Source organism: Thunnus maccoyii, chromosome 10 (genome assembly GCF_910596095.1).
Source record: "Thunnus maccoyii chromosome 10, fThuMac1.1, whole genome shotgun sequence".
Lineage (NCBI taxonomy): Eukaryota > Metazoa > Chordata > Actinopteri > Scombriformes > Scombridae > Thunnus > Thunnus maccoyii.
In genome coordinates this window covers 31,860,645-31,882,192 of record NC_056542.1, presented here as the reverse complement: position 1 = coordinate 31,882,192, position 21,548 = coordinate 31,860,645, and the positions used below count along the sequence as shown (strand labels likewise).

Here is a 21,548-nt window from a genome sequence, read left to right as displayed (position 1 = left end):
TTCATATCCCACTTGTTAAAGTTTTATGTTGCTTCATAATATTTACAAGAATTAAAGCTTCTATATCTAATAATTGTGAATCAATTTACATATATTAATTGTTTTTTATTGCCGATGAGTGAACAGGTTGTAATGTTAAAAAATAAACTTAAACAAACCCAATGAAACCAAATGACAACCTCAGACTGTGTTTCAATGCCAGAGCAGCTGTCACTACGTATGGAATATTGACATACCGAATATCAACTGGGAAATAAAATGATGCCTCCTGTATAAACCAAAAGAATGATAAAATACATCACACAGAAGTAATTTAACAATATTAAGTTTATCAATGTGCTTCTGATTTGCATTTTACAGATGTAAACACAATCAGTGCAGTTGGTTATCAACCTAAACAAACAATTCTGAAATACTTCTACCCTCCACCTTAACACATAACCTGTGACTGTATGCTGGTCTGAAGTGTATTTACGTGTGAGAAATGGCCCTCGCTTGTAGTTGGTTTAAAAGGCTGTGCTCATCTGGAAAAAGGGGATGTCATATCTGGGTTTAATTACATTTTGAATTAAATTCTGATGCCAGTTGTCTGATTTTTTGTGGATGTTGCCAGCGCTGGCAGTCAAATCCGTACCTGCCAACACTCCCGATTTGCGCAGGAGTCTCCCTACTTTTAACCCTTTCTCCTGCTGTTTTCCTTATTGGTAATTACTCCCGTTAATCTCCTGATTTCATAGTTTTTCCTTTTCGTTATCACAGCCTGTTTCTGGCACTGGACAGCGTGTGTGCGCAGCTGCAGCATCCTGCTGCTGATGAGATTCACCGCCTGCAGGTACCGCTGGTAGAGAGGAGGTACTGGTTTGTCTCAGCCAGTTACAGTTTACAAGAATTTGCCAAACATTAAGATATGTGGCAAACTCAGATAAACAGTTAGGCTACATACAGACAGCTTTTGTTGTGATGTGCTGTGGTTGTGTAAATCTTACCAGCGGTGGATGGGACGCTGCGGGCAAAGCAGTTGAAAATATCACTTTTCTACATGTTTATGCTTGTTGAACAGGTGGTTTGATGAAGTACTTAGTGGCTTTTTACTCGCGAAGGTTTTGTTGCACTTACGAGTGCATTGTCACCGCAAATAAAATGTTATTTTTCACTTCACCCCCAACAACAAACTACAATAGTAGGATTTCACTGCTCTTTCTCGTTCTTTACTCGAAATGTCAACTTCTCAAATACATCCGTACATGTTCAACCCCGAATCTGATCCATAATATGAGAGTGGACAGTGTGAACATCTTGAGGAACAAAGATTACAGCAGGACATCTCTGTTTTGTTAAATATTATGCTCATTATTGCTGTGTGACATAACGGTGGATTTAGTCTTTCAATCTATATATAAAAATCTTTCTATATATGCTTCTGTTAAGAGGTGTACATGTGGGAAATGCCCTAAAATGCTGACTGAAGGTAGCTAGTAAAATGATATTTTGCTGTGGCCAAACGACTGTATATAACCTCCCTTCACTGTTGGTTATTTGTATGCTGGAGTGCATTAAATGCCGAAAATACTACTCAAGTCGACTGTTTTACAAGAATGTGTACATTACATTCATTTACCAAGACTGTAGTTCGACAGGTTTTTGGCTTGGAATATCTTTGCTTGAGCATAACTGCTGTGCGTGGAGTAAAGTAGAAAACAATGTTGGAAACTAGAGCATTCTGAAGCCTGCGCTTTTTCCTCACAGGGATAACTTTTACTTATGTTTACCCCAATATTTGAAACTTTAGCATAATAGTTCCCCTTTAAAACAGTTCTACATTTGAGCATGAACATCCTCAGTGAACTCAGTTTTGACTTGGTGGTGGTGCTAGAGGACAGGACAGGGCTCATCAAAAACATTAAGCGTTATCCTCTGAGGACCATGAATAATCATTGCAAATTCTGGCCAGCAGTTGCTGAGAAATCTTGTTCAAACGTTGACAGATAAATGTTGGACAGCTTGCGGCATAAACATTGTTAATTTACATAGAGTTTATCTTACCAAAGCAGTTATATTAATTTGCTATGAAACTAATATTCTGTAGGGTTTAACTTTGAAGTCAAGACCAATTCAATTGTGCAGCCATGTCAAATCAGTGAAATTAAGTGAATGTCTTGTTTTCTGTTGTCAGGGGGATGTTCTTCCATGCAGCAACATTTCTCAAAGCCAGTGAGGAGGAATAAGTGCTGAGTAGTGTCTGGGCACAGTCTGCCATTCTTAAAGAGAAGGTGAAAGGTTTTCCAAATACCTCTTCATCGCTGTTCTTTGGCAATTCATTTAGCTTCATCTGACTCTCCTTGACTCATGCAGATGTACCTCCCAACCTTTTAATCTGTGGTAATTAGTCAGGAAGAGGAGCTGGTCTCCGTGAAGTGGCTGCTAGGCAACCTTGATATTATTCAATCTTTTGTTCAAATATAGATGTGTAGAAAGGGTACGAGAGAACAGTGTTAAAGAAGATTTGATCACTAGAAAAAAACGTGTATGTTGACAAAATGGGCTTATTTTCTTGAGATTACCAAATAATTATTTTGTCACCAAAAGAGAGATTTATTTTATCTGTATGTTGTCTTGACATATCCATGAATTATTCAGTGGTCTCAACATAACAGTCTTTCTTATGCTCATATTTCATTATTATCATAAAATGGTAGTTTATTTGTTAGCAGAAAATAATTTTACATCACATTTTCAACTTAAGAGCAGCAATAGCTGAAAGGTGAAAGAAGTGTCCTTTTAGAAAATGCTATGATCATATTGCTGGCTTGTAGGTAGCATATTTTGATTAAAACGATGCACCTTTTGAAACAGTTACTTTATGCACTAATTTAAAGCTACACTAATCAGTATTTTTATACGAAAATTGATTAAAAAACACATAAGAAAATTCTTAAGAGGTGTCTTTTCTTTGTTTTTTCAACCAAATATATGTGTATTTTTATTTTACTGAAACAAGTTTAGTTCAATTTTGTGTTATTTGTAACATTAAGTCTCACCGCTAAACATTTGAGTGTAGTCAAATTAAACTTTAGTCGGCATTCAACTAAGATTACAAGAAGCCAGCCAACGCCTGAATCCTAAACTCAGACTGAAAATTCTCTCGGAAGAAGGAAGCAAGGCTTGAAACTGAATATCGGACTGCTTGCTGACAGCAGTGGCCAACTAGGAGTTAAACCGAAAAGACTCTTTTCAAAGCAGCCTGAAATGGCTTGGCTCCTCAGCCTTGGCATTGATTCTACAAGTCTCTGAACTCTTCTAGAAGGATGAACATCATTCTTCCAAAAGATATTCCGTCATTTGGTGTTTTGATGATGGTGGTGGAGAGCGCTGTCTAACAAGTCAGTCCAAAATCTCCCATAGGTGTTCAATTGGGTTGAGATCTGGTGACTGTGAAGGCCATAGCATATGATTCACATCATTTTCATACGCATCAAATCATTCAGTGACCCCGCATGTCCTGTGAACTGGGACATTGTCATCCTGGAAGAGACCACTCCCATCAGGATTGAAATGTTTCATCATAGAATAAAGGTGATGACTCAGAACAACTTTGTTTTGATTTGCAGTGACTCTTCTCTCTAAGGGGACAAGTGGACCCAAACCATGCCAGCAAAATGCCCCCCACAGCATAACAGAGCCACCAGATCCCCTCACTGTAGGGGTCCAGCATTCAGACCTGGATCATTTTTCCTTTCATTTGTCACCTGTCTGTATATAAGCATAGAGAAATTTGTTGCAGAAAGCTTTCGTATGCACCTTATCATTGTTGTATGTGTGTATGGTGTGTTGCAGTAGCTCGGCATGAATGGCTGCAGTGTGCTGAGCAGAGTGTGGGTGTGTGCAGAAAGTTAAAATTTGTTGAACTTTAACCTGAGCTGCGCTGACCCTTGTGGACCACAGCTTGAACTGAAAGATGGACAAACTCTAAGTAACCTACTTGTGTTGTGGCCTCATATTAAGACAAGACAAAAAAGATGTTCTCTTGGCAAGATATCAGCATGCAGATGCAGCTTCCACATTTGTTACAAAAACACTGTTTGAGTCTAAAACATAGTAGAAAGTAGTAGTAGTAGAAACGTTACATTGTAGTTAAGCCGGAGCAGCACCAGCAGTTGTAAACACTGGTAAATACTGTGCCGATGCATGTGGAAGACCTTTGTTTTTCCGCTGTAATGTGAATATGCTTTGTTTGTATGACTTGTCTATTGCACAGATTATTATTATGAAAGGCCTCATCCAATTTGTATGGACTGGGCTGCTTATTCTCACAGCAGTGATTGAGATAACATTGAGGTCACCAGCAATGATCAAAACTTTGAAACACATACTGAAATAAACATGGTGAAATATTGCTGATTGCTTCTTTATCTGTTAGCCAGTGAGTATGTCCACTGATGCTCAACATCTCAGAACCTTATTGTATCCTTATACAGGCTAATGACATATACAGCTTTACATCACTGTAACTTGCATGGACACACATCAATAAGCCAGTGTTCTCAGATTCCTTCCATCAGTCCTTCAGGTCTTTACTGTAACATAGTGAATTTGCTTACCCTCAGTGACTTACATAAAAAATGGAAAGTCAACCTTATCACCAATGCCACACACGTTTTGTTTAGTTCACATGAATCCAGACATCCTAAAATTTAATTGGGAATTTTATGTCACCTGCAGGTGACAGGAGACATATTATTCCCCCTCCAACACCTGTCGTCCACCAAGGTCATCTTCAATAAGGCCCTGCACACAAAACAAGAGGGCTGCCTGATTTGCATGCATAATACAGCATTTCTATGTTAAATGCCTTGTCAAAAGGGAACATTCTCTTCAGGAAAAAATAATGGCTTCAGTCTCAATGGCACAGCTGGGTGTTCCATATACTGTACTATACTATGCTGAGAGGTTTTCACAGAGTGGCACCTCCTGTTTTGTACTTTTTACTTTACTGTAGCAGTGTCATTGCAGTGAGGAATGGCTACGAGCAGGAGTTTGAATATTAATGAAGTGCTAAACTTTGAACAATATACTGGAGTTATTAAAAGCCCACAGTTCTAAGTGTTAAATGAAAAGAGTTGGTTGCTCCAGGCAGCATATTTTCAGAAGGGAAATGAAGTTTGGTCACTGTGGTGGAGTAGTGCGGGGAATGAAATGCCAATTTAGCCCATTGAACGTGACATTTCTTCTTCCATCCACCGCCCTGTACCTCTCAGAGAGGAAGTCAGAGGCATGACCTTTTCTAGTTTCCTTGAGGCTTTGCTCGAGCAAAATGCCCTTCGATATTTTGCTGCGCATCTAAGCTAATTGAATCTAAAAGATTGCGTGTGAACCCAGGGCTGTGGTAATGAGAGCAGAGCTGCCTGCGCACAAAAGGTCTGTAAATTGATAGAAAAGGTGGGCGATCCTTCTGACAATTTGCCTCAGACAGAGCCTCCAAAGGGCAATCTCCCACCCTGCCTGATCCTCTGCGGGAGCCAAAAGGGCACCAAGGGACGAGTGTTGAGTTATAGCCTCTAACCCACCGATCCAGCCTTCTACTTTATCAGTCAGACATCACTGTGATACTGGATAGCTCACCTGCTAACTCACATGCTCAAGGTGGAAATACACCACAGACAACATTCACTCAGGCACATCAGTGTTAACTTTGGCACCCAGTTTTGATGTAGTTTTAGTCATGGGTCTCTATTTTAATTGTGCAAGCGCAATAACAAGCTAAAGGTGGCAGGGTGGTTTGATCAAAGGGTGTGATGATTAAAAAATACACTGTCAGCCAGTCATATCACTAGTCTTATAGTTCTGACACAGCTGAGCCAATCACAATGAAGCATAACATCATTAGCTCAACAAATGGACACTTCTGGAAATCATGAATGACTCTGCTGATTTAAATCTCTTTGCTGAGCTCGGTTCAAAGATTCATAATCACTGACTTTGTAGTCCGTTCACTTTTTTTCCTGAGCAAATGCAACACTATTCAAATTCACTTCAGTATGTACATCAGTAAATGAACGCATCACTGGCAATCGTACTTCAGCATATGCAGTGAACAAATCACCATTTATATGGCCCAATGCTCAGCTCTGATTCTGACTGTCTTTAATTCAGTAATTCAGTCTGTGGCCAGTCCAAGCTATCACGTTCAGTTCAGTTCAAAACTAGTCCTTACAAGTACTGCACACAATAGATCAGCAGCTTTATGACCATGTTATCAGATTATGATTGTTTCTGTAGCTGTCATATTCCATACTAATATGCGTTATCAAGGAAGTAGCACAGGTCAGCTGACAACGTTGTCAGCATTAAAGAGCAACTGTGTTTATCTCATTAGTAGACTTAATTGGCTTCTCTCAGAGTGTAAATAAACCCACTCCCTGTTTTAACCACACCCTCAACTTTGTTCTGTCACATGGCATCGAAATTGAACATTTAATAGTTTTTCCACAAAATCCTGTTTTATCAGACCATTACTTAACAACTTTGAAATCCTATTACTGGATTACACACCATTAGACAAAAATGTCTTCACTAGATGTTTATCTGATAGTGTTGTAGCTAAATTTCAGGAAGCAATTCCATCAGTATTGAATTCAATGCCATGTCTCAATATAACAGAGGACACTTATGCTAACTGCTAAATGGATCATCTTTTTGACAGTGCTGCAGGCTCATTCCCCTTAAAAAAAAGAAAATGATAAAACAAAAGAGGTTAGCTCCATGGTATAACTCCCAAACCTGCAAATTAAAGCAAACACTGCTAAAACTTGAAAGGATAAGGCGTTCCACCAAACTGGAAGAATCTCGCTTGCTGTTTCCTTCTGCTAGAGAAAAACAGAGTCAAGTTTACCGGTAAACATCTACTCTTCTAAAAGATCATTTATGATTTCTTATAAACAAACATTCTGCCAACATTTAACCTTATTCTGTATTAATTTTAGCTCCATGGAAAGTTAATAAACTTGATGCTTCCCAGATAATGCTCGTCTGTCTTAAGGACACAGTTCACACATTTTTATAACTGCTGATTTATTGAATCAGAGTTTTACTGAATGAAACGTGATGCCGAATTTAGCAGAAGAACTCGGTAATATATAAAGTCTGTTTTGTCAGGTAATAAACATTATCAGTGTCTGATATCCAGTAATAATGCACTGCCATTATTTATGGTTAAGCTACCTCATCTTTTGCCCTTAATATCTTGTATTTTGTGTGTGCTTGTTAAAAAATAATGATGTTGTATTATGTGACGACACTGTGTTTAATGGTCTGGTTAGGTTTAGCCCTAACCCTTTTTAACCTTAACCCTAACCAAGTGGTTTTGGTGCCTAAAACCACTTGGTTAGGGTGGTTAGAGCAAAAAACTCCAGGTAGAGTGTGTTTTTCGGAGCAGTAGCTGCCCCCCGGGACCTACAGGATGGACACAGGGGTGTGGCATTGCACTCAGAGCTGTTTTGTTCATTGTTTCTGTCGACATGACCACAAACAAGACGCAGCAGGTTTTCTGTGAATGATACCTATATATCCAGAGTGTTTTGGAGTCGGTTTAACACTACTAATATTGACGGAACAAATTAAATCAATGGTATCAATGGTATTCACCCTCAATTCAGTCCATTATAGTTAGGCTACAGAGAAAAGTGGGAACTTGGGAAGCGATAAATGTGTATGTAAATATCAGAACCTTGCATGATCACTATATTCCTTTAAGATGGAGTAAGTACCTTTTAGAAGAAGAGTATAACCAATCCCTGCAGAATAAATGACTGAAAAATCATGAACCAAATTAAAGTAGTAAACTTGACTTTTGGCTCTAAAATGTAGAACAGGAATCACAGTCCCCTTACTACTTTAATTGGCTGGTTTACATTTGTATAGCCGCATTATCATTTTCATGTGAATGCCGACTTCACTGTGGTAGTGGGGGTTGTGGGGGGCTGTGGTTGTAAGCCCTGAAATAGGACAGTTTGTTATAGTAAAGAGAAGAACGTGAGATGAGTGAGAATTTAATGAGACAAATCTGAGAAGTGTGATATCTAAGAGATCTTATCGTTGTCTCCTCTTGTCTGATTTATTTCTCTTAAATGCCCAACTGAAGCTATATATGAGAAGATAGCATGAGCCATATTTGAGAAATATAAGAAACAATTAAGAATTCAATTAATTAAGTGTACTAATTAGAATCAGAAATACTTTATTGATCCTGAGATGAAATGGGGTTATGTTACAGTTGCTTACATTCTAGAAGAGAAAAAATATATAGGCCTAGAAGAATTATAAGAAAAATAGATATCTTGGACTTTTAGCTACTTGAAATAACAGTGTCCTGACAGGTCTGATGGAGCTCAGTATTTATCCATAAATCTACTTTAATACAAACAATTACACTGTATAAAGCCGGAATCTGTGCATAACAGCTGACCTGTATAGATGTGTAGCAGAACAAAGAACATCAATTACCGTCAGATCCTGATAGATCTGGGGCCAGATGCATAAACGATGCATATGCACAAAAACCATGCATACGCCATTTCCTGCACATAAACTGGTATTTATAAAAGCAGAATGTGCACGCCTCACGCATTCTTTACACCAGGCGTACACATCTAAAGCGATCTGAGGGTGATATCATGAGGTGGGGAGGAAATATAAGGTGACAGACAGAACCTTTCAGTGAAACATTGTTTGTTTAGATATCACTGCTGACGATGGTTTACAGGTCCATGTAATGAATTAACGATATGGATGCTATAAAGAGCCACACAGTTGTGTGTAATGACAGCTGTTCTGGCTGTTGGAGTACCTCACCGGTGCAACACATCGGTGAAACGGCACTTTTTATTTCTGGTTTGATTCATTGATAGCTGTACAGACTGGTAGAGCAGGTATCATGTTGATATGAACACAGCTGGTTCAGGACGTGTCTTCACCCATTTATGGCTCATTGTGGGAGTGGAAATGAGGCTCGTGTGCGTGCGCCCAGTTCCACAATGACTGAGATATATAAAACAGAAGCAAGTGTACATACAGCTTTATAAATCTGATGAAAAGAATGCGTCTGCATATTTCTGGCTTTGTGTGTACACACAGTTTAAGTCATGAATAGACAAAGTTTTATGCATCTGGATCTTGGGTGTTAACAAAGTTGCTGTTGTTGTGCCATGTGCCTAAATGTGCACATCACTCTCAATTTAAAGACGCACTTATCGTTATAAACACTTGAGACAGAAACAGCTCCACTCACCATAAACATAACTTAACTGATCTTATCTTATAATACATCCACGGCCTGTATGCATCTTGTTGTGTGCAGCATCATATTTCTCCCCCTCCCTTCAACGCTCCACATTAATTTCTGCTCTGTTACATTAAAATACCAGTTTTGAGGAGCAGAAATATGCAGGGCTATGCTCAAAACATTCAGGGCTGAAGCAGTGGCAGCCCACAGCTACAGGATGGACCCAAAACTTTGGCACCGTACTCACAACTACTTTTCACTGTTGCTGAACATGACCACAAATAAGACGTGACAGGTTTTCTGTGAATGATACACATCCAGTGTGTTTTGGAGTCAGTTGAACTCTGAATTTTGAGGAGAACAAAACAGCTTTCTTTCAGGGGGGATCTGATGTCCAGTCAATGAAAAATATTGGGGGCGAGGGGGGCAAATTTCCATTTTCATATATTGAGGTCTAAACTGTGTTGATGGATGGTTGGTTTAAATATCATAACATTATGAAATTAAGACTGTGTGATGTGTAAATATACTGTACATGCTGAGCAGAAAATATTAACAGTGCTGTGACTAATTCCCAAACAGTTTCATGGCGTTTCCCCGTCGCATGCTCGCCAAGCATGGTCACCATTTTGTATTGACTACCCTACAGAGAGACAAGCAGACACTCCATCTGGACTGCTTGCATGTGCCACCTGGTGGTTGTTGGTGCACACTGCAGCTATTCCTTGATAAAGTATTATACCCCCCTTCACTGCCGCCATGGCATTACCGCGGTATGTCCATTGAGATGAGAAACATCTGTATATCTAACCATCCCTTTCTCTCTAAGATCCTTGAGAAAGTAGTTGCCACTTGCATGACTTTCTACATAACAATAGTTTATTTGAGGATTTTCAGTCAGGATTTAGAGTGAATCATAGCACAGAGACAGCACTGGTGAAAGTTACAAATGACCTCTTAACTGCATCAGACAAAAGACTCCTCTCTGTGCTTGTCTTGTTATATATTAGAGCTGCAGTTGACACCACTGACCATCACATCCTATTACAGAGACTGGGACATTTAATTAGCATTGAAGGAACTGTATTAAACTGCTTTAAGTCCTATTTGTCAGGTCAATTTCAGTTAATTATGTTAACGATGAATCCTCCATGCACACAAAAGTTAGACATGGGGTTCAGCAAGGTTCTGTACTTGGACCAATACTATTCACCTTATATATGCTTCCTTTAGGTAATATTAGAAAACACTCCATAAATTTTAATTTTTATGCAGATGATACCCAATTATATTTATCATTGAAGCCAGATGAAACCAATTAGTTAACGTAACTCCAAGCATGCTTTAAGGACATAAAGACCTGGATGACTTGCAAGTTTCTACTACTAAACTCAGACAAAACTGAAGTTATCATGCTTGTCCCTCAACACCTTAGAAACACATTGCCTAATGATAGCCTATAGGTACTCCAGATAGCATTACCCTGGCATCCAGCACCACTGTAAGGAATGTGGGAATTAAAGCCTGGTTCTTCTCAACGTGTCTTCCTATTAAAGTTTTTCCTTGCATGCACGCTAATCTCTATAAACAGATATCTGCATATGAATGCAGAATCTAGGCAAGGGACAAGAATTTGTGGATCGGAAGCTTTCTGGTTTCCGTTTCCATTCCAGCGATTTCTACAAGAACTGGCTTTGGTTGTATGCAGGTAAACAGTCCATGTGGGGAGTGATATAGGCAGAACGCATGTGCCGAAATGTTGTGTCATCCTAATGATTATGGCACGCAACTTGATGCAAGCTTACAACTCCCCCATTGCCTCCTAAAAGAGTGCAAAAGTAGTAATAACCAGTGGTATCGCATAATGCAATATGCACACATTCTTTGGTGTTTCTGTTCTTTGCTCATTCAGGTGATGTCAACAGGTTGCAGCAGCCTGTGGTGCACACTCATGAGTGTGTGTGTATGTATGTGTGTGAGGTGTAGGGAGCACGAGGAGGAGTGTTGACTGAGCACCCAGCCTGGCTCTGTTAGAGTCGGCCTGCAGCGCTGGCTAAACCTTGGGACCTGCAGTTTATTTTTTGAACACCCGCTCCCGCCCGGAGCAAAGTTATAACCGCCCACTCCCATAAGACTTGCATTGGGTTCCGTTGGGGCCCTTGGGATCCCAATCCTAATGCAGTCCTCTACAGTATAGCAACCTGTGAAACTGACCTCCATAAGCTAGCTTGCCACCACTGACCATAAACCAGCAGTGTGGATATTCTCCCAGTTATTACACTTTGTTATTACTAACTTGAAGCGCGACAAGATGGATTCTCGCGTGATCTCGCGATTCCAGCTGCCTTGCAAGGTAAATGTCAATCTGTGGTAGATGAAAAAAATTGTAGCAATCTAAAAGGGGCAAAACTTAATGTGAATGAAAGGTGTTTTTTGATTTTGGAGACATCTGTGTGCGTGCACCTCTGCCAACCGAAGCCACAAAAATTGCCATGCATCTGCGTATGTGATAAGGGGTTGTCTGAGCAGGTTTTATCACAAATGCAATTTGGTGCCAAAATGAGCACCAAAATTTCACTGTGCCGCCTAATCTGCATAAACACAGCCTCAGCTGCACCTCTCCTCCCACGCAAGTGTGCTCCTTTGGTACCAGGAAATTACCAAACAGGCACAGACACACAAAAAGTAGACTTGCGCTTCGGGAAGATCGCATAAAGACTATGTTTGAACCAGTGAAGGCCTTGCACCTGCGGGAAAATAGGGCAATGCAGTCTGTAAGCATTTATACTTTGCATTAGCATGGGTTTTTCGTTATGCAGATAAAATATCCAGATACAGATACCAGGTAGAGACTGACTTGAATGTATTTATTTATTAATTTCTTCTCTTATTCTCTCAATATTAATCTCAGCGAAAGTACTTATCTCACAGTAGCTTATAATAATTTGCATTTTGCATGTTTTGGTCCATTTACTACAAATCACATCTACTGACAACCATTTTCCAAGTTAATCTTCATACTAGGATGGATGGAAACCAATGGTTGCCTGCCAGGTAAGAAAAGAATGACAGGCTTTGGAAAATGGCCGACAGTAAGTCATTTAAGGTAAATGTGCTAAAACATGGAAAACCACAGTAATGATCCTTTAATTCTCCTCTGTCACGACTATATACCTGCAGTTGACTCAAACCTCACCCACCCACATGCAGCCATACACCCAGGAACAATAAAAAAATAACTGCTGTGGTTCTGCTGCTGTCTGGACCATCCCAGAGAAAGACATTTCAGAGCTGCTCCTAACAAGCAACTATGTGAGCAGGCAGCAGTGATTAAAATGACATCAGCACCATGGAAACTGCGTCGTGCCATTCCCTCAAGGAAAATCACAGGCCTATTCAGAGCTGTATTTCACTCCAGATAATTCGAAATGAATTAGTGCCACAATTAAGACCTGAAATGTGTTCTACTGAAGAGCAAAGGCCAGTATTCCTTGTTCCAGCTTTTCAAAACAGGAGATACTGACCACAGATAGAAATTCAGGGCAGAAGAGAGATTTTATTTGTCACCTGCTGGAGGCGCCATGACTACCACTAACCACCAAAAAAAGTTCTCCGACTGACCTGCTGGGAGGCTTCAAGATCAGGGGCCAGCTGGGCCCCTATTACACAGCACAGTTCTTCCATACTAGATACCACCTGGCCCGTTGCTGTGTGGTACTTTGACGAAACACATTTCAGTGAACCACCTCACATGGAATATTGTATTTGACGGTACAGTATAATATGTACACTAAGAACACTTAACATTATATTTACTGTCTAGGTTCCGACCTTGTCACTTTCCAAAAGGAAGCACTGAGCTTAGTGCAGCAGCGGGGGAGTGACGCATAACTTCCCCAGAGCCTGCAGGTGGATGCTGGGGTGGAGCTGGGTATTTTGAAATGCTATATGGACAGCAGTGGCAGCAGGTGTGCAGAAAAGCGTGAGCAGAGCACTGACTGCATAAGTACTATGATTAAAAGGGTGTGTTGCAGTGAGAGGAGAATGCCAGGTGAGTGAAGCGGTGACTCCAGTTGGGCTACCTGAACTAGCCCACAGGCTTTGCTTCATTTCGGTCAGCCAAAATATTCAACATGTAAGAACAAAACTGAAATGGTGAGTGTTCTGAAACTTTATTTTGACACAGATACCCTCTTCAAGACAGGTCCTCGGGGCAATAAACCACTTTTATGCCCTATCATGCCAGTTAATATTGTGCAATATGGTGCATACTCCCATAAAAAAAAATGAATAATGGATGTAACCCCCTGGGTTATCTTTCCCCAGGGCAATTTAATTATATTTCATGTTCAGTTATGTTCAGTTCATTTTTAAGTTATTTGATAATGTCACGCAGTTATTGGAGTGTCTATAGCTATTTCAAATGTGTGTATTGCGATACTACTAAATGCACTACTAAGTTAGTTTGAAGTACAGAGCTCAACACATAGTGGTAAGTGTAAATACAAAGGTGCAAATGATACTTGTGCACCCTTAAATGCTAAAATGCTGTTCAGTAGCTCCACATTCTGCAGAGTCGTGTATATTCTGAGTCGAGTACAGCCCTTACTCACTGACATATCTTTGCCTCAGTTCATGCCAACCAGCATGTACTTACATGCACAGAAAGCATCATGTCCCTGCTCTTGACTACATCTTTTGGTGATTTCTAAAACATACCATAAAAGTGCGACTGTTTCATGGTGTCGTGCTGAGATTTAAAGCTTATTGTTGCTAATGTTCTGAAGCAGGTATGGAGAATCTGTCCTCAGGGGAAATCATGTCTCGGATATTGATACAGTATAACTCATTGATCCCTCTGTCTGTGAGCAGTCATGGCTGTGACTTTATCTTCCCTCCGAGGCCCGCAGAGATGTAGCCACATAGACTGACCAGGAGGCAGGACTCATTACTTCACTTTACAGCCTGTCACAACACTGACAGCCGTGGGGATCATACCTGATGTGGGAGTACAGAAAGGGAAGCAGGTAAGTAGATTCACAAAAAGTAGATTATAACTGTCAGATTTTGTTTTGCATAGTGGTTTAATGTCTAAGTGGAAAATAGCAATGACATTCACAATTTGTGCACATTAACACACTGCAATTAGGGATATTCACTATAGTTGTTTTATAAACACTGTCCATGAAATAAAGTGTGTTGGAAGATATGATTGTGGTTGGAGAGCTTTCTGATCTTCTGTGGTTGTGTCAAAAGCAGTGTGATTATTTTGGAGGAGAGAGGCATGAAAGTCAGTGAAATACCAATTTGAAGGTTGCAACCTTTCGTTGATCTGAGCAGATGGACTGGTTTGTGATCTGAACCTTTCAGATGGAGGGTCGATGAGTGTGAGTGATGCTACACTGCCTGTCCAGGACAAGGGGAATTCAAAGACAGGAAATGTTCTTCATATGAAAACGACTATGTAGCAAGTCCCATTATCCCATTAAACAACTGGGCCTATGAAATGAGCAGACTGCTGTAGAACTTTAAGGACAAGGCCATATTAAAGGCTTTTCTTTTTTTATTATGCTTTTTATTGGCAGCCAGAGGATTTACAAAGGACTATTAAAATCAAGCAAGCAAACAAAAAAAAAAAAGAAAAAAAAAGCAGGAAACATCCAGGTTCAACTCAATTTCCATTACATTCATCATCAAGACAGTGTCTCTATTATCCAAGGGAATCTTTTGCCTTACTCTTCCTTGGATCACAAATGAGGAGAGAGAAAAAATAAATACAAACAGTGGCATATCCAGGACATCATTAATGAATGGCAGGTGATCAAAATGTGTGAATACAGATGTTCAGTGCATCACATTGCTTCAACCTATGCACAAATAAATCATAATTGAATTCCAAAACTCATGTTAGCATCCCTTGTAATGTTTGTACTCATGGTCAGGTTATTGTTTTTAAATTTTTCAAATCATGCAGCATTAAACTAAAGGTGCCATGCTGACCACCCACATCAACTAAAGTTGATACTACAACCTACAGTAGCACTAACATGCAGCTACCATTTTTTTCAGTTTTCTATTCCATATGCATTACATTTTCCAATTCCACCTATCACAGTCTCTGGGAAGCAGTGGTTATTTGCACACGTCTATTTTCAATCAGTAATTATGTTCAGGATAGGCTATACATTTTCTAAGAGCCGTTTCTCTGTAATGGAGTAAATATGTCATATGTTAGAGGTTCATAATGAAGCTCTGAGTCCACACTGCTGCAACACATTTATTCACAGGGGTTACTTGCGCAAAACATATGTAAAACAGTTGTCAGCAATGTTATTCATATCATTATGGCATTTGCTCAGCTTGCATCAGCTCTGCTATCTCTGAACTGTGAACTTCACTGTAAAAACTTTAGCTTACAGCCCTGCTTTAAACTTCTCAATGGACTTCACTTGCTCTGAACATCCCATGTATACAATGCTACAAATAACTATGTGTAAATTGCACATTTTCTACACAATACAGAAACAATATTCAGCATACACAATAATATTAAATAGTAAAACATATTTTCTCATCTGCATGAGTAAAACTCTTTTATGTTCCATAGATGCCTCTTACTCAGTTTATGGAAAACATCACATTACACCTTTGTAATGTCCTTATGACCTAGACAGTCTAACAATGGCTGGAAAACAACAATAAACCTCGCTTTTCAGCCTACATCTCTACAGGCCCACAGCTTTAACTTGGCAGGTTAACTGCCTGTATTCTAGCAATAATCTCACTCTTATACACTCTGAACACAAATAACATTACCTACATGACACAGTAAAATGCTAATAAACAAAACTGAACAAACTACTGTGGTGGGTGTACATAAACTAGCACATGGGAGAGACTAAATTCCCTTGTCGGGCATGCTTACTGAGTAAGCCTCATGGTTGTCAATACCAAAATGGCGACCATGTAACATCATTAAAAAATAGCGACCGTGCTCGGCAAGCAGACGACAGGGGGACAGAGAAATGCCATGAAACCCTTCGGGAATGAGTCACAGCACTGTATATTTTCTGCTGGGCCTGTACAGTATACTTACATGTTACAAAGTCTTATTTTCATAATGGACATTTGTGTTATGACATTTAAATCAACCATCCGTCAACTTGGCAAGAGACTTATCTGTCAGACAGAGTTTTAATAATAACGAAACAAAAACAATACACCAAAACACTCCAGACTGCGACCACATGAAATTTTATTAAATACATGCAAGTGTATGATGATCATTAGGCTGTTTTGGTGCCCCCTCTGGCACTTAGTGCTTTATGCCCAGCACGTGATGGCCGTGTACATAGCAGCGGTGCTGCATGGGATTCACATTCTCCAAAGTCCAGGACACATAACTTTAAGAAACAATCCCTTCAGCTCTTACCATGTTCCAAAAATGAAGCAGTCTATAGCTGATCATTTCAAAAAACAAAATGAGACGAGAGAGGACGAGGCTGGTGGGGAGGGAGAGCCAATGAGAGGTTCCAACTCAGATGCCACTGATGATGAAAGTGCAGGCAGGGAGAGACTGACTGAGCCAGTGAAGAAAAAAGTACTACTTTCAACCACAATGGCTAATGCAGTACCCGCTGTTGTAGTATGAGGGGAAAGCTATGCTGTGTGTGTATTGTAGGCCCGTCCACTGCAGGCAAATTGTTACCAGGTCAACACAGTTTAAGCTTTAAACTTTGAAGTTGCACAACAACAGTAAGAAACACAAAACCTGCAGGGACCGATGCATGACCCGAAACACTGAGCCCCTCCTGATGTCTTTTCAGTGGTTAGATGAGAGAAATTGCTCAACGGAGGAGAATGAAATGGTCATCAAGTTCAACACTGCCTATAACCTAGCGAGAGAGGAACTCCCGTTCACAAAATCACAGATCACACTGATAAAGAAGAATGGATTGAATGTGGATCCAACCTATGCCAACGACATGGCCTCTGCCCAGTTTATAGGAATGATATCAGACAAACTCTGGGAAAAGATTGGTGACAAAATTGCCTTCACCCCTTACCTGTCATTTATGATAGATGGTGCCACCAAAGAATGGGAGATTGTCTATGCCCATGTCATTGATGCTGGAAGACCATTCAGTATCCTAATTGACCATACTGAGGTTGAACACGCCCATGCAGAAGGTAAGGGGTATGTGTTTGTATATACTTCTGTTTCCATAAAATTATAAATAATGATAATGATAATGAAAAATGCTCTATAAGTTAATTGTAATAGCCTAATATTTAGAATCTAATGTATACATTTTAATGTTCAAGGTGAACTTAAACACAAATATTTCATGATATGTGTTTGCTTCATTTAAGGCATTTATGCTGCAACCAAGAAAGCCTTTGCTAGCCTTGGTCTAAAATGTACGAACTGGCTGTAAAAAACCATAGCCATGGGAGCAGACAGTGCTGATGTTAATCTGGGCCACAAAGATGGAGTGATATACCTTCTCCAAGCAGAGGTTGGGTCCTTTGTTGTCCCATTCAGATCAGCTCTGATCTCTAGAGCTGACTAGAGATCAGCTCTCTCAGTCATACCATTACTATAGTAGTTAGAAATGGCAAACTGGCCCAATATCTGTTGATCAGCTGTCATCACTGATTGACCAGCATTTGCCCCACTTTATTGTGTTGATAAACTTGACCAATGACCTATCAGATCTGGGGTGGCCACCCCCTAAAATCGCCATTTGGTACAAACACAAACCCATACACACTGCCATACCTGTACATAGCTAACTGCTATCCATACACTGAAAAATAACGAAGATTCAGGGCTTGCTAGATTTGTTCCTGTATTATAGAGAGATTTACCGCAAATGCATCAATAATAGCATTAATAACTGTTTTGCATATTCATTTAGATACTTTAATCCTCTCCATTCAGTCATTTCTGCTATTCTCATAACAGTGTATGAGAAGATTTTTTATTTATTTTCTGTGAAAATAATACACAAGTGGACTCAGAGTCACCAGATAAATGTAGCCTATAACTAAAATTATGAAAGGATAAAAGGGCATAAATTATTAACTCGAGGTACACTTTTCTACCAGGGCTTTCAGCCACATCTCGTTGCCTTTATCAGTTTGTACATCTCTCATGGAAATGCTTCAGCTGTTATCATGTGACCTAGTTATGTAAAGTTGGTCATGTGAAATTATAAATTAATTCATGAAATGTTGATAAAAGTCTGATAAATCCTACAATCATGTAAGTGAAATGTAAACCACAGTTTTTTTTAATGTGAGGATTTTCTTCTTTTGAGATTGACTGAGTCTGATAGATCTTTAAAAAGACTAAACAATAATCAATACTTCCTCTAATGTGAATGCATTCTATTGGTTTAAGATCATTTGGCATGCAGTGGCAGACATTGCTTCCTTTTTTTCTTTTTTTATTCAACCTCACTCTTTAGAGTCATTGATAAAGTCACATCCAGAGTTGCAGTAAATAGTCGCAGCGTGTTGTGTTGCATTACAGTAAACAGGGCAACAAACTGAAGCCAATAAAATCCCAGAATTGCCCCTTTCCACTGATGGAGTCAGCCCAGTGGATCTCATTTCAGCCTGTACCATTACATGCTGTGACAGCCTTGATAAAACTTTTAATTGCATTCCTCTGAGCTTTCTCTGATGCCTGAGACAAATTGACTTTGGGCTAAAAGTCAGATGGTATCAGAGATTTTTTACTGCAGTCTCCAGCAAATAAGCCTTTGTAAATTTGATCTGCACCCCACAAATAGCAAGTGGCACACACAGAGGAGCAGATTTACCCTTCCATCCGCCTGAAGCTCTTTACTTAGACCTATTTTTATTGTGGCAGAGAGAGCTCAACACAGCAACTTCAGATACGTCATATTTAGAAAAAACACCCTGCAAATTAATAAAACACAAGCAAATTAAGAAACACATTCAGCAAATTGAAAGTGACACAGCATAAGGTGCAAATAGGAGAACATGAGCAAAGTTTCTGGAGGGAGATTAAAACTGATAAACACACATGGATCCATCGGTTGTAGTGGATGAAAATTTGATCATATCAGCAAATGTTTCTTTTAGTGTAAACATGTAGGTTTCATTGTTATCATTTATATACAATTAACATTAACATTAATAAAAGTAATGGAAACAACATCATAAATATAACTTCAAAGTCACAGATACACTATATGGCCACATCACTGCACAACCACAGATCTAAACTAACTAAAACATCATTTATCCTGCATGACACTGTGGTCATTTAAAACTGATCAATACCAGTACATCAAGGCTGTCACTTAGTATAGTGACATGTTCACACTGAATGGCATGGATGGTAGAGATGGGAAAGATTCCCATGCCAAAAGTCAGTTGTATGATATTACTTATGTACTCTGCAAATGTTTTAGGCACTTTAAATGTTTAGATTCTTATCCATTATGCATCACCATCAGTGAGTTGTCAGATGAGTTCCACATTTTTCTTCAGCATGACAACGAGCCCAAACATCCAGCCAGAGTCATAAAGAACTATCTTCATCAAGAAGAAGAAGAACAACAGATGGTTTGGCCTCCACAGAGCCCTGATCTCAACATCATGGAGTCAGTCTAGGATTACATGAAGAGACAGAAGCAGCTGAGACGCCAAAATCCACAGATGAACTGTGGCAACTTCTCCAAGATGCAGGAACAACCGACCTGCCAAATACCTGAAAAACTGTGTGCAGGTGAACCGAGGAGAACTGCTGCTGTTTTAAAGGCAAAGCTGCTCACTGCAGATATTGATTTCATTTAGGTTTCTTTTGTTTACTAAACTTTATATTAAGTTAATTGATAAATAAAAACTAGTCATGGCATTATTTTTGAAAGCATTCTCACTTTTAGTGCCTAAATCTTTTGCATAGTACTCTATATGTATGTATACTGTATGTATATATAGTACCACTCAAAAGTTTGGACACACTGTCTCATTTAAGTGAATGGATGCTGATTAGACTCATTTTGACATGAACTTGACCGAGTTCAGTGTTGAACTGACAGCCTCAGCACTGGGCAAAACATGAGTATTATTATTTATCGATTTTGAATGGAATCACACTGTGATGACAGAACATATTGGTCTACCAAAGTTAGTTTGTTAGTTTTACAAAATGCAATGCATGATAGTGGAACACGGTGTATTAAATTTACCAGCCATGCAGCTCACATTGAAAGAATAACAAAGAACCTACAAAGAAACACCAAGCTCAGCACAGCGGGGAGTGGGAGTAGTGTGGCAATAATTTACCCCCTGTATTGATGTGACTTGACAAAAAAATCTGACTCAAGGCCTACATACTAGCTTTTTTCAGAGCTTTCAATCAAATCTCAGTGGATGGATTTGTTAAAATGTAATGGAGATGGCTTGGTTGTCATCATGTGACTACAGAAAGGAGCTTCGGTCTGTGGTAACAGGGGGCCATATATGGGTTCATTTAGGATGTACCAGCCAAGATCTGACCTTTTTAAATTTTTATTTTCATCTGCAATTTTTCTGCATCACAAACAACAAAACAGCCCTTCCTGATAACAGGAGTGCCACTCAATTACTTTTTCTTGATTTCCATGTAATGCTCTTCCTAGGATACACACAGTCTTGGGCATGTTTCCCTTTGTGTGATATAACAGTGTGGAAGCCCATTTCTCTATGGGTGTTGGAGTAAAAGCTCACTAAATGGTGCAAGTGACTCCTTTTAGCCATCCAGCAGGGACAGGATTTAATTGCAGGGATATGATTCATCCAGCAGTAGCAGGGGCTTACAACCCTCAACTCTATGACATCCAAATCCAAGCATTACATCCACTGGGACTGCTGGAGGAAAACAAAGGTGCCGTTAGCTACACTTTCACACCCTTCCAACTGACAACACACACATGCAGGATGTACTGTATAACAAAGTCACATTAAAAAGTCTGACACCTCAGGGGAATCATTCAGGACTCTCAATTGGTTTGATGGTTAGTCATCTTATTTGAGCAAATATCTGAAAGTTTATATGAATGATTGAGAATGACAAAGACAAATACGCATCAGAGTGAATGGTAGATCTGCGAATATAATTACAGTTTAGTCAACAAAACTGAATGACTCAAATTGTTCCTGGGAATGTCCTCCCACTACCCAGTTAAAAATAGAGTGATGTTCTCATTTAGCAGTGTCTGACAAGTTGTTGTGACACTTTGTGTCAAATTAT

The 21,548-nt window shown here is 39.5% G+C and overlaps 1 long non-coding RNA gene across 2 annotated transcripts; it reads left to right on the top strand.

Moving 5' to 3' along the window:
* The first annotated feature begins 11,476 nt into the window (after positions 1 to 11,476).
* Positions 11,477 to 19,839, top strand: LOC121906056. Of its 2 annotated transcripts, none has more exons than XR_006098522.1 (3): positions 11,477 to 14,304; positions 17,360 to 17,467; positions 19,805 to 19,839. It is a non-coding gene; the product is annotated as an uncharacterized LOC121906056 (long non-coding RNA). The 2 variants fall into 2 exon arrangements; XR_006098523.1 differs by lacking the exons at positions 17,360 to 17,467; positions 19,805 to 19,839 and adding an exon at positions 14,648 to 15,112 and having other exon boundaries at positions 11,477 to 12,991; positions 13,101 to 14,304.
* Positions 19,840 to 21,548: the final 1,709 nt, after the last annotated feature.